The sequence below is a fragment of the Oryzias melastigma genome, linkage group LG11, assembly GCF_002922805.2.
Source record: "Oryzias melastigma strain HK-1 linkage group LG11, ASM292280v2, whole genome shotgun sequence".
NCBI lineage: Eukaryota > Metazoa > Chordata > Actinopteri > Beloniformes > Adrianichthyidae > Oryzias > Oryzias melastigma.
In genome coordinates, this window is record NC_050522.1 from 18598124 (window position 1) to 18608180 (window position 10057).

The 10057-nt window shown below is 36.9% G+C and overlaps 1 protein-coding gene across 1 annotated transcript in view; it reads left to right on the forward strand.

Moving 5' to 3' along the window:
- The first annotated feature begins 4739 nt into the window (after window positions 1-4739).
- The window catches only part of LOC112160942 (retinoic acid receptor beta), a 77536-nt gene continuing 72218 nt past the window's right edge, over window positions 4740-10057 (forward strand). Inside the window, exon 1 of the mRNA XM_036214221.1 lies at window positions 4740-5136. The gene's annotated coding sequence lies outside the window, so the exon portion shown is untranslated. The remainder of the gene's footprint in view (window positions 5137-10057) is intronic.

A 10057-nucleotide genomic window follows, 5' to 3' on the forward strand; every position in this document is an offset into this window, starting at 1 on the left:
TTTTTTTTAAATGACAAAATGTGCACTTTCTCTTATTATTATTGGTATTCTATTCCAGTAAGTTGAGCCCTGGAATGACAATACATTTTGTGAGAAAGAGGTTCATCTGAACCATGTAGGACTTTATAGACGAGACAAGCTCATTTAAACTGTTTAAGGTGATCAAGGCTCAGAAGTTTGTATTTCTGAAGAATGTGACACTTCTGGTAAAAACAAGGTTTCTTATTCCGAGCTCTTTTGTATCAGGATTCAAGATGTCTTAGGACAGAGGAACAAGCGAATGACCATGGCTGGATTGTGATGGATCTCATTACACCACACAGTTCTCATTACTCCTCTGTTTTATTTTTATTGTAAAAGTAAAGTTTGTTTGTGAATGCTGGCATTAGTTTTGATAGCTGATACTCTGGTTTGGTTTTCATTGTTACTATTTGAATTGATGTTTTTTTTGTTTTGTCATATTGTTTAGTCAAAAGTTTACAACATTTTTTTTCATTTTCTAAATTTGTCTAAACCCTAAAATTATTTTTGATTAAATCTCTATATCATACTTTTAAACAAAAATATTCCAAAATGTTCCTGCAGAAGGGCCTCCACAATGCTTGAAACCTCCCTGTAACTTAGTCCAGAATCAGACTTTAGAATCCAGAGTTTATACGGTTGGATTGCTTGGATTTTAATTTCCATTTTTCTTGCACCGGGAATACTAGGTTGGTGTTGTGAGGGACTGTAAGCTAGGGGAGAGAGTGTAAACAGATGGATGATGGGAAGTGAGGCTGGTTTACTTGGAATTTCTAATGAACTTCTGTCGTTCTTCAGAATATATGTCCTATAGACAGCATAACCATAATTAAAAACAACTTTGTGAAATTCAGTTTAACAATCAGCCTTGAACATTGATACCACCGGTAATATAAAACAAGGATTTTGGGTCATTCACTCACCTTTTCTTACCTTTAATTGCCTTTTTTTAACAATAAATTGTCCTGCTGGGACTTTTTTTCCCTCAGAAGACTCGTAGTGATGAAAAATTATCCAGATAACTTAGGATGAGGTTTATGCACAATTGTTAGACCACATTCAGTACGTAGGATTGCCTCAGATATTTGCATACATTCAGAAGAGCCAGGCGATGGGAGAAAAAGAAAAGGAGCCTTTGCAAAGCAGCAGCCTCAGCTGCAAAACTCTAAAGAAATGCTGAAGCTGCAAATATGTCCCGATAGCTCGTCAGCCCCCCTTCCAAGGAGAATATTTTCTGCATCTAAAATTTGATTCCAGGTATGGTGGGACGAGTCGAGCCTGAAGTGCTTCCCGTCCCACATTCCCTGACGGTGAAATTTGCTCAGCCTCTCCTGTGAACAGGCGTGAACAAAGCAACACCCCCGATGGTGTGAATTTGCCTCATTGTTGAGCTCAAGAAGGGAATGCTTGGCACCGCACATTTAAAGTTTACCCAAATGGGGCAAACTCCGGTAAAGTTTGTGTCGCTGGCATGGAGATGTTTCTGCCACAGCAGCAGAGTAGTTGTGCGAGCAACATAAACGTCACTTTGGGTTTGATGAAGTAATAAAGTGGTGCTGACTTTCACTTCCTCACTGTCTGGTCTGTCTTACATCTCCACTGCAGTCCTGTCTGCCCACAGGTTTAGTTAAAACACCCGAGGAGTTGACATTAAAAGACAATCAAACTCAACGAGGGATGTCCCAGTCAGGTTTTTAGAGTCATTTGATTTTGAGTTTATATCCAGTCCATATCTGATACTTTTGTAACACATTTTAAAAAATTAACAAACAAGTTCAGGTTTCCTCACATCTTTATTAACACTTAAACAAGAAACTGTGAAGTTCCTTTAACAAAAAAGTAAAAATAAATTCACCATTACCTAAAAAAGCACTATTTTCCAGTAAGTGTAGGTAATAATTAGTCATGTGAGAAAGTTTAGTGACTTTAATATCTTTAGAACTATTGAACATTTTAACCAAATGTGATTCATATCTTCATCTAAAATTCTTAAAAATGTATTGTTTTAGAGTGAATGTAATGATGAGTATCCATGATTGATCTTTTTATTATTATTATTTTAAGATTATGGTTTTATTTTTTTATATTTATATATTTTTACCTCTTAAGACTTTAGGATTTTTTGTTTTATTACCACAGTAATTATTTTTTCTTAACTTTTTTTCCCCTGGCAGAAACATTTTAAAAAGGCATTTTAAAGAGCAGCTCGGGTCCTAAGTGGTAAGTCACGGAGCTAGCACTTAGCAGTTAGCATCTGTCCGTCGGTAACATACAATAAGATGTAGCTTTACCAGTAAAAAGAGAAAATAGAGGAAAACAATTATTAAAAAAAAATAAAAATCATGATTTTTAAGAAAAAAATGAACATAAAACTGGATTTTTGGCTTTTAAGACAACATATGTTTACCTTTCCAGCTTTCTACGACAGAAAGGAGACTTCCTACAATTCAATTGTTTTAGATTATAGTTCAAACTACCCAGAAAATCAACTGATGTTGAGTTAATGTCAACTGGAAAAGTCTAATATGAATTGCCTTTTTATTTATCAAGGAATTAGACGGAGGACTGAACACGAAGCAGTTTAGAGAAGTCTGGTGGGCAGATAAATTTTCACAACTTAAAAACGAACATAACTAATAGTTAAAATACCTTCAATAAAGAGAAAAACAGAAGAAGTTTTTGTCCTACAAGTATAAAAAGTTGATAAGAACTCCTTATGTCTTCACTAGCTGTACACGTGGCTCCACAGCCATGGAGGTCAACCATTCTTTCCTCAGTGCAGTTTGCTGTTGATTGTGTTGCTCTCTGCAGTAATAAGGTGAGTTCCAAAAGCGCTTCTATGTCTAAAGCATCAGGAAACACAACCTTTTGTTCCTGTTTGCTCCTTCGACTTCCATATTGGGCGGAGTGCCTGAAGTGACGGATGCCTCATGCTTGTCATTAGATGTGGATGTCACTGTCAATCTTGACACAGTTTTATATGAAATATGTCTTCAATATTCTTCTAGCATCTGTGTATTCAGCTTTGGAGCTCTCAGCTTTTCAGAGTTTTTGCTTTAGCTCCTTCAAAACTGTGTTGTCGGTTAGATTTTTGTCATTTTTGTTAGAACGTTGTGTACTCCACCATTATAGAGGCCCAGGTACTTAGGATTTCTGTTTATTTAATAGTTTGATCTTAGTAATAATTTGTGACTCATTTGCCAAAGTCTCATACTGGCTTCTTCTGTCGTTTCATTAATGTGCCACATTGAAATGGTTTTTATGGAGTTTGTTGACTTCACAGAGACTTTTTGCTGTTGCAGCCACACCTAACTAAATCACAGATTAGTTTCTCAGTTTATCAGAACGCCATCTTTGTGTTTGTAATGCGTAATCGTTGAACTTGCCTTATATTTTCTCAATATTTATACTTTTGTAGTCCAAATGTTATAAGAACTACTTGTGTTTGCCATTACTGGAAATGAGAGCCGGTTCACAATAATAATAGTTAAATGGGATAAGCGGTAAACGGCATAAACTTATATAGCGCTTAACCACCTCTACGGAAGTGCTTCACAGTCACAGTAATACATGTTGGACGTCTCTATTTCAATGTCCGTCAAATTTTCTGCTCAACATTTGTCCAAAAATGTCCAAAAATGAGTTTGCAATAAAATGCAGTGACTGTATATCTCACGGAAGACATGGATAATGTTGAAGTTTTGAAGAGCTCTACAAAAACATCGCTGAACAGTTCATGAGATTATTCAGAGAATCTCACATACGGTGACGTTCACCATCTACTGCAGGAGCTGCATCTGAATGATGGCTGCTTTCAGCGGTACTTCTGTCTCTCTGTGACTCAGCTTGATGACTTTCTGTCCCACATCAGTTCAAAGGAGGGGAAAAGTAAAAGCAAGAATAAAATTAGAAAACTTTTTATCATTTTCTTGACTGGAAACAAGAAAAATACAATTAAATTCAGGAGGAAAACAATTCAATTCTCCTACATGATGGTTTTGGACTCCACCACCATCAACACGTCACGGGTCAAAGCTCAGTCCCTGATTCCTCGCCAAGGTTCTGATTTTTGCAGCGTACTCAAATCGCAGAGACATTCAGAACGTTCTACTACCTTACTGACGTTGCACATCAGCTCTCAGGACCTCTGATCGCATCTTTACGTTGACTTAACGTTGAAACTGGCGAGTGAATCACATTTGGTGTGAACACATCTTCACTGGAACCTATGACCACCAGGAGCACTTTGGGGTTCAGTGTCTTCCTCATTGACACATGGGTGGCCACGGCAGGAACCACATCTGCGATCAGAGGTCCACCCCCCTAAAACCTAGGGCCAGGTATCTGTTATAATTTCCAGAAATGATTCGATTCGATTCACAAGAGCCTATAAACTGGTTCAATTCGATTCCGATTTTTTTCTGATTCCTCAATTCAATTCAATTTTAAGTTTACAAATTTATACACATTTGTTTAGAAATATATTAAAAATCCATTATTTAATTTGAATATATTTATATTAATCTGATACAGTTCACATATTGTTAAATGTATTAGTAAAATAATGAGATTGTTAATATCATACAGAGTTACATGGATTCTCTAAAGGAGAAGTTCTAACAAAAATGTTCAGATCATTAACATTGCTGATTCTCCTGGAGTTTGTTTCAGTTTGGCCACTAGGTGGCGATCGCGCTATAGAAGTACACTTAATTCAAGAAGAAGACAACGGTATGAGGGGGCAAAAAACGAAGTTTTAGACCACAAATGGTTACTTTAAATTGAATTATTTCCTTAAAAGAGTTTTAAAAATTAATGCCTGTAAGTAAATGTGACGTGTGACACCTGTAGGGTGTTGTTCTGCCATTAAGGCTCCTTTAAATAGGAGTGGGCGGGGCTGCCCAGCAGAGCCAGATTCTTGTGGGTGGCCAGGGTGACTGTTGGACTGTTTGTGCAGCAGCTGTGAGCCATTAGGGTAAATTTGTTTTTTTGTAATCATGTTTGTTTTTTATTGTCTTTTAAATATTTTTAATTTATTTATTTTATCACAGGGCTACAGTATCTGAAGGCAGACCTACAGGGTAAATGACTGGGTGTGGGTGCTCGATACCACAGGTATGTGGTATTTTATTGCTTTTGATGTTTTAAAGAACTGGGTGTTTTAACAATTGATTGTTTTTATTCACCAGTCATCATACCGCTATTCCTGCTGTCCTTTTCATATTGTTTTTAGTTTTACTCCTAATTAATCTGGAGTAAAACTTTTTTTTTTTTTTTTGTCACTTCCGGGTCTATGATTTCTGCTTGGCAGCCAATTGTTGTTGTTTTTCTGCATGTGCATGTTGTGCGGTGTTTGTCGTGTTCGCAGAAAGTTGCTCGGTGTGTATTTTATCTTTTTTTATCTTGGCGCGTAACAACGGTGGAGAACGTCTAAGACCGGAAATATCGTGATCAATAAATATTGTCAATTTGTTTGAACACGCGCGTCTCCGATGGTTTTATAATTCATGGTTCCACTTGTAACATAAATAAACATGTTAATTTATTCAGCAATGTATTTTTTTTTTTTTTTTGGTCAACCGAGCGTTAGCATTAGCCGTCCTATGGGAAATTTCTATTGAACGTTAGCATCAAGCTAGCGGATTTTAGCTTTGTGTGCTAAATCGATTCATATCTCTTGTGAATCGATTATTGATCTATTAAGCTTAAATCGATTCAAAACGATGAATCAATTTTTTTATTTTTATTTATTTTTTATTTTTTTCCCCCCTTCTTCAACCCAGCCCTACTAAAAGCAGTATGGCCACCTTATAGATTAACTCTATATAACATTGCTAAAAGATTATATACTTCAAATTAATTTCCATTGTGTGTGTTTTTTTTTTTTTTTAAATAAATAATCTCTCGATTGTAGCAGTTCTGAAAACATCACATTTTCTTCACCAGTTCTCAGCAACACGTTTATTTCAGACGATCAAGTCCAGTTTGAGAAATCTGTTGCCAATAACACCTGCTGTTCTGACGGCGTGACTCACCACAGAGCGCACACATTTGGAAAAAACTGATCTGAGGCAAATAGTCCGTGCCGTCTGAGACCGTGTAGAAAGGATCGCACCGATTCATACTTGGCACGTCTTGACTGACCGACGCCGCCATCACCAACCAAAGCCCGCCTGCCGAGTTGTTAAAACCTTACGGCTGTCAGTATGGGGGCTCCGTATGGAGGAAAACACAGAGCATCTTTCTGCCTGAATGAGCCTTTTTGGATGATTGTGGACCGTAGCAGCAGGATAACATGCGTGCTTTCTGATAGCATATTTGAAATTTAAAAAGTTCAGCTGTAAATTGACGCTTCTTCAATACATAACTGTTGCTGGAGTGTGTCGAGAAACCAATTAAGATGATGAAGCTACAGTGAAAACATTTTTAAAAATTGGAGGCCAAACCCTTATAAGCAGGTATTTCTTTTGCTCTGACTGTGAAGGATACCATCTAAAATAGAGCAGTTTCTAAAAAAGCTCTGAAGTTTCCCACAGAATGTTTATAAGCTAAAGTTATGCTTTTGGAAGAAGTTTGAAAGCCTGCGAGCCTCAGCGGCCTGACACTGATATTTGATCAATAAATAGATAAAAACAGCAGCTTCATCTTGAAACCTGTTGACGTCTTAGACTGAAAAAGCTCAAAAAAAAAAAAAATCACCAAAAACATGAGTTGGCCTGATCGTAACCCGACAGCCGGCGTGGCCTTCACCTCCCTCCTCCTCCATCTTTCCTCTGCGATGATGCAGCCGCTGCTCTGCTGTCGGTTTGTTGTCTCAGAGTGGTGTCACGCAGAAAACTTGCAGTCTTAAGACTTCTAACGACAGAATGATGGATGCAACAGCATCCGTCATTCCTCAGCATCCTGCTCAGACTAGTTATGAAATATTATTTAGCAGTTTCATCATCCGCCCGACTGTCATGTTCCTCTGAGGGATTCATTATCTTTTCCTTGAGTTCCTCCACTATTTTTTTTTTTTTTTTGGTCACATTTTAGTTTTCCAATCCCCTGGTACTGACAACTGCTGACGATAATGATGAAAACAACATGCTGAAAATTACTGGGACTATAATTAAAGCTCACACAGAAGACATTGAGAATTCTTGAATGTCTCCAGAAAACGAACAAGATTTTTCTGGTTTTTGCTGGACACGTTTTGCTTAATAAAATCTGATATTTTTCTTTTAACTGTTAAAAATACAATTTGGTGGTTGATGAACACGAGGAAAAGAAGATGTACCTGAGAAAAAACACATGCCCACCCTGTTCCTCCAGCTCAGTGGAGAAAAACACCAACCAGAATATCAATTTTAAATAAAATTAAAATTTAACTTCGAAAAGTAAAAATTCGGCAAAGTTTTAATAATCTACCAGCACTGGAAGTCTGGGAAATAGATTTTGCAGATACAACTTTAGTTTAACAATAATGTGTAACATATGAAAAATGTAGCTCCATAAGGTACATGTGATACATTTGTCAGTGGAGAATTTTAACAGGAGATTGATCTGCTTTGGACAATTGAATTTTAGAAATAACAAGGAACGGTTGCTAAAAAAATACAATTTAAAAAGTAGATTTTATTCTTATCCGATATGATAGCTAAACCTGATATGATCCATGTTTTCTTTAAGTATGAGGTAATAAATGACTTAAAATTTTCAAATTGACTTTAAATCTGTGGCTAATGTGAGAATGATTTAGTTTTATAGGCTTCTAATTGGGTTTTTTTCTTATTTAGTAATTTCTTATCACCCATTTGATATTTTTTTAGCTGTTTCATACTTTTAGAAGGATTTATTTAATAGTGTCATTTGTAGTTTTTATCCAGGTATTATTTCTCTGTACTTGTATTCTTGTATCTGTTGAGGTTTTCCTTGTTTAGTGTTGATTTTCTTCAGTGTGTCATCAAAACTGGTTTAAATGCAGACGCAAACTTCCAGACCAGAGAAGCTTTTTTCACTTGTTCAGCAGAGCAGGCGGCTGCAGCTCCTCGCGCTCCATCCGACTCACCTCAGGGCTTCGTCTCCTCCGAGCCTCTGACCCGCTCGCATCATTCCAGTCACGTCCGCCAGCCCTTCAAAGCTCTTTTTAAACACCGCACAGATCATCTGGACTCAGCCGCTTTGATCTGTCCTGGATCGCAGGAGTTTCTCACAGGAAAAATCCATACCAAAGCTTCTGGACTTCCACAATGCAAAAAAAAAAGCACACACAATCCTGTGGATGATGGGGGAATTTAAGCCGAGGTTTGATTTTTCACCTTTTTACTGAACCGGGGTCCACAGACATTCCCAAAGTGGGCAGAAAAGGAAGTGGAGCATCACCTAACGAGCAGCCAACAGAAAGAAAATGACTTCTGTCATGTTTTTACTGAACAGTTATCTGCAGCAAAGGCTTGCTTTATCTGTTCTTATCTTATTCTGTGTCCCAGAAATGATTTGAGTTACGTGTCTCTTGATAGGAACTGAAGTGAACACAGAAAATTGTCAGATTGTCCGCATTTACTACCAAAATAAAAGTCCTTGCTTGCTCTAAAGTTATTTTTATAGTTGAGATTTTTAAAAACCTGGATGTTCAGTACAAAAAATTAGGTCAACTTTTACTGACGAGACGAAAAGGAAAAGTTCTGTCAGTCATAACAGAGTTTATTTCACACTGAACTCTAAAGTTTAAAAAAAAAAAATTCTCAGAAAGTCAGAGCTTCTGTCTGGAGGGAACATCAAACTTCAAGATCCAACTTCTACATAAACCCTTAAATGAAGAGAAAGAATAATCATCTAACTGTTATCATTTGTTTAGTGTTTTGAAATAATAAAAATATCCATTTATCTAACTTTAATCATTCCTCAACAAACTTTCTGTTGTTTTTATCAACATTTTGTCACACAGGGGCAAGGCGGTTTAACACAAGTATGATAAAACAAGATGAATCTGTGTGATATTTAGGGTTACACAACTCTCAAATGCAGGTTTTGTCTCCTGACATTCTGGAAAATACAAAATGTTCTTCTCACCGACACTTCAAAACTTCCATCGGAAGCCTGAGGAGAAAAAATACTTGTCATTCTCAGCGTTTCAGCTGTCAGGGACGAAGTTTTCTTTTAATAATTAAAGAAAGTTGTTTCGTTGTCATCTTCCCAGCTGGTGTCCTCACAGTCTCACTCAGGTTCTCACACTGGTCACATCAGAGGCAGCGTGGTCTGAAAACTTCAAATCAGACTAACTGACACTCTCTGTGGTCCACTGGAAAGTTTTTAATCTGAGCTGTTTGGGAAACAGATTTTTTTTAAGTTTCCCCTTAACTGATGGTGTGAAAGAATTGAAAGTTAACCCACTAATACCGTTAATAAAAAAAAAAAAAAAAAAAAAAACACGCTCTTTGAACTAGTATAATTGCTTCTGCAATTAACATAACCAGATTCCAAAGCTGGGGAAAACAGTTTTGTGCTAATATGCAACTCTTTACAATCCTGTTAAGTGTTTTTGACAGTGCAAGGCTGCTTTTATATGCATCAGATTCGTTTGTTTTACATTAATTAATCAACTATTAATTACTGTGAAGTGTTGCATTTTAGCACAAAACTTCACAATTTGTTGAAATTGTGCCAATTGCCCAAACTGTCAAATTGTTAAGATAGTTTAAAGATCATCAACACTAGAGCTAAAAGGTTGCGGTCCACCCTACATCAAACGCCAGGGTTCCTCCTGCAGGTACGGGGTCCCTAAGAGGACAAAACACTGATTCATTCAGGTGGACTTCTTCCTTCTTGTTGTCCCTTTAGATTTTCCAACTTAAACTTTTTAAGGCAGATTGATGTGTTACAGTGATTAAGTAACACTGCGTCCACAAGGATTCTGTATCCCTCTGAGTCTTTACAGTTTTATTGTTTTAAAAATTGGCACTATGCTAGCTTTTTGGACTATTTTGGCATTTAATAAGATTTTTTAAGGCTATTTTGGAGTTTAGCTAATATTTCAGCTACATGCTAGCTGTTT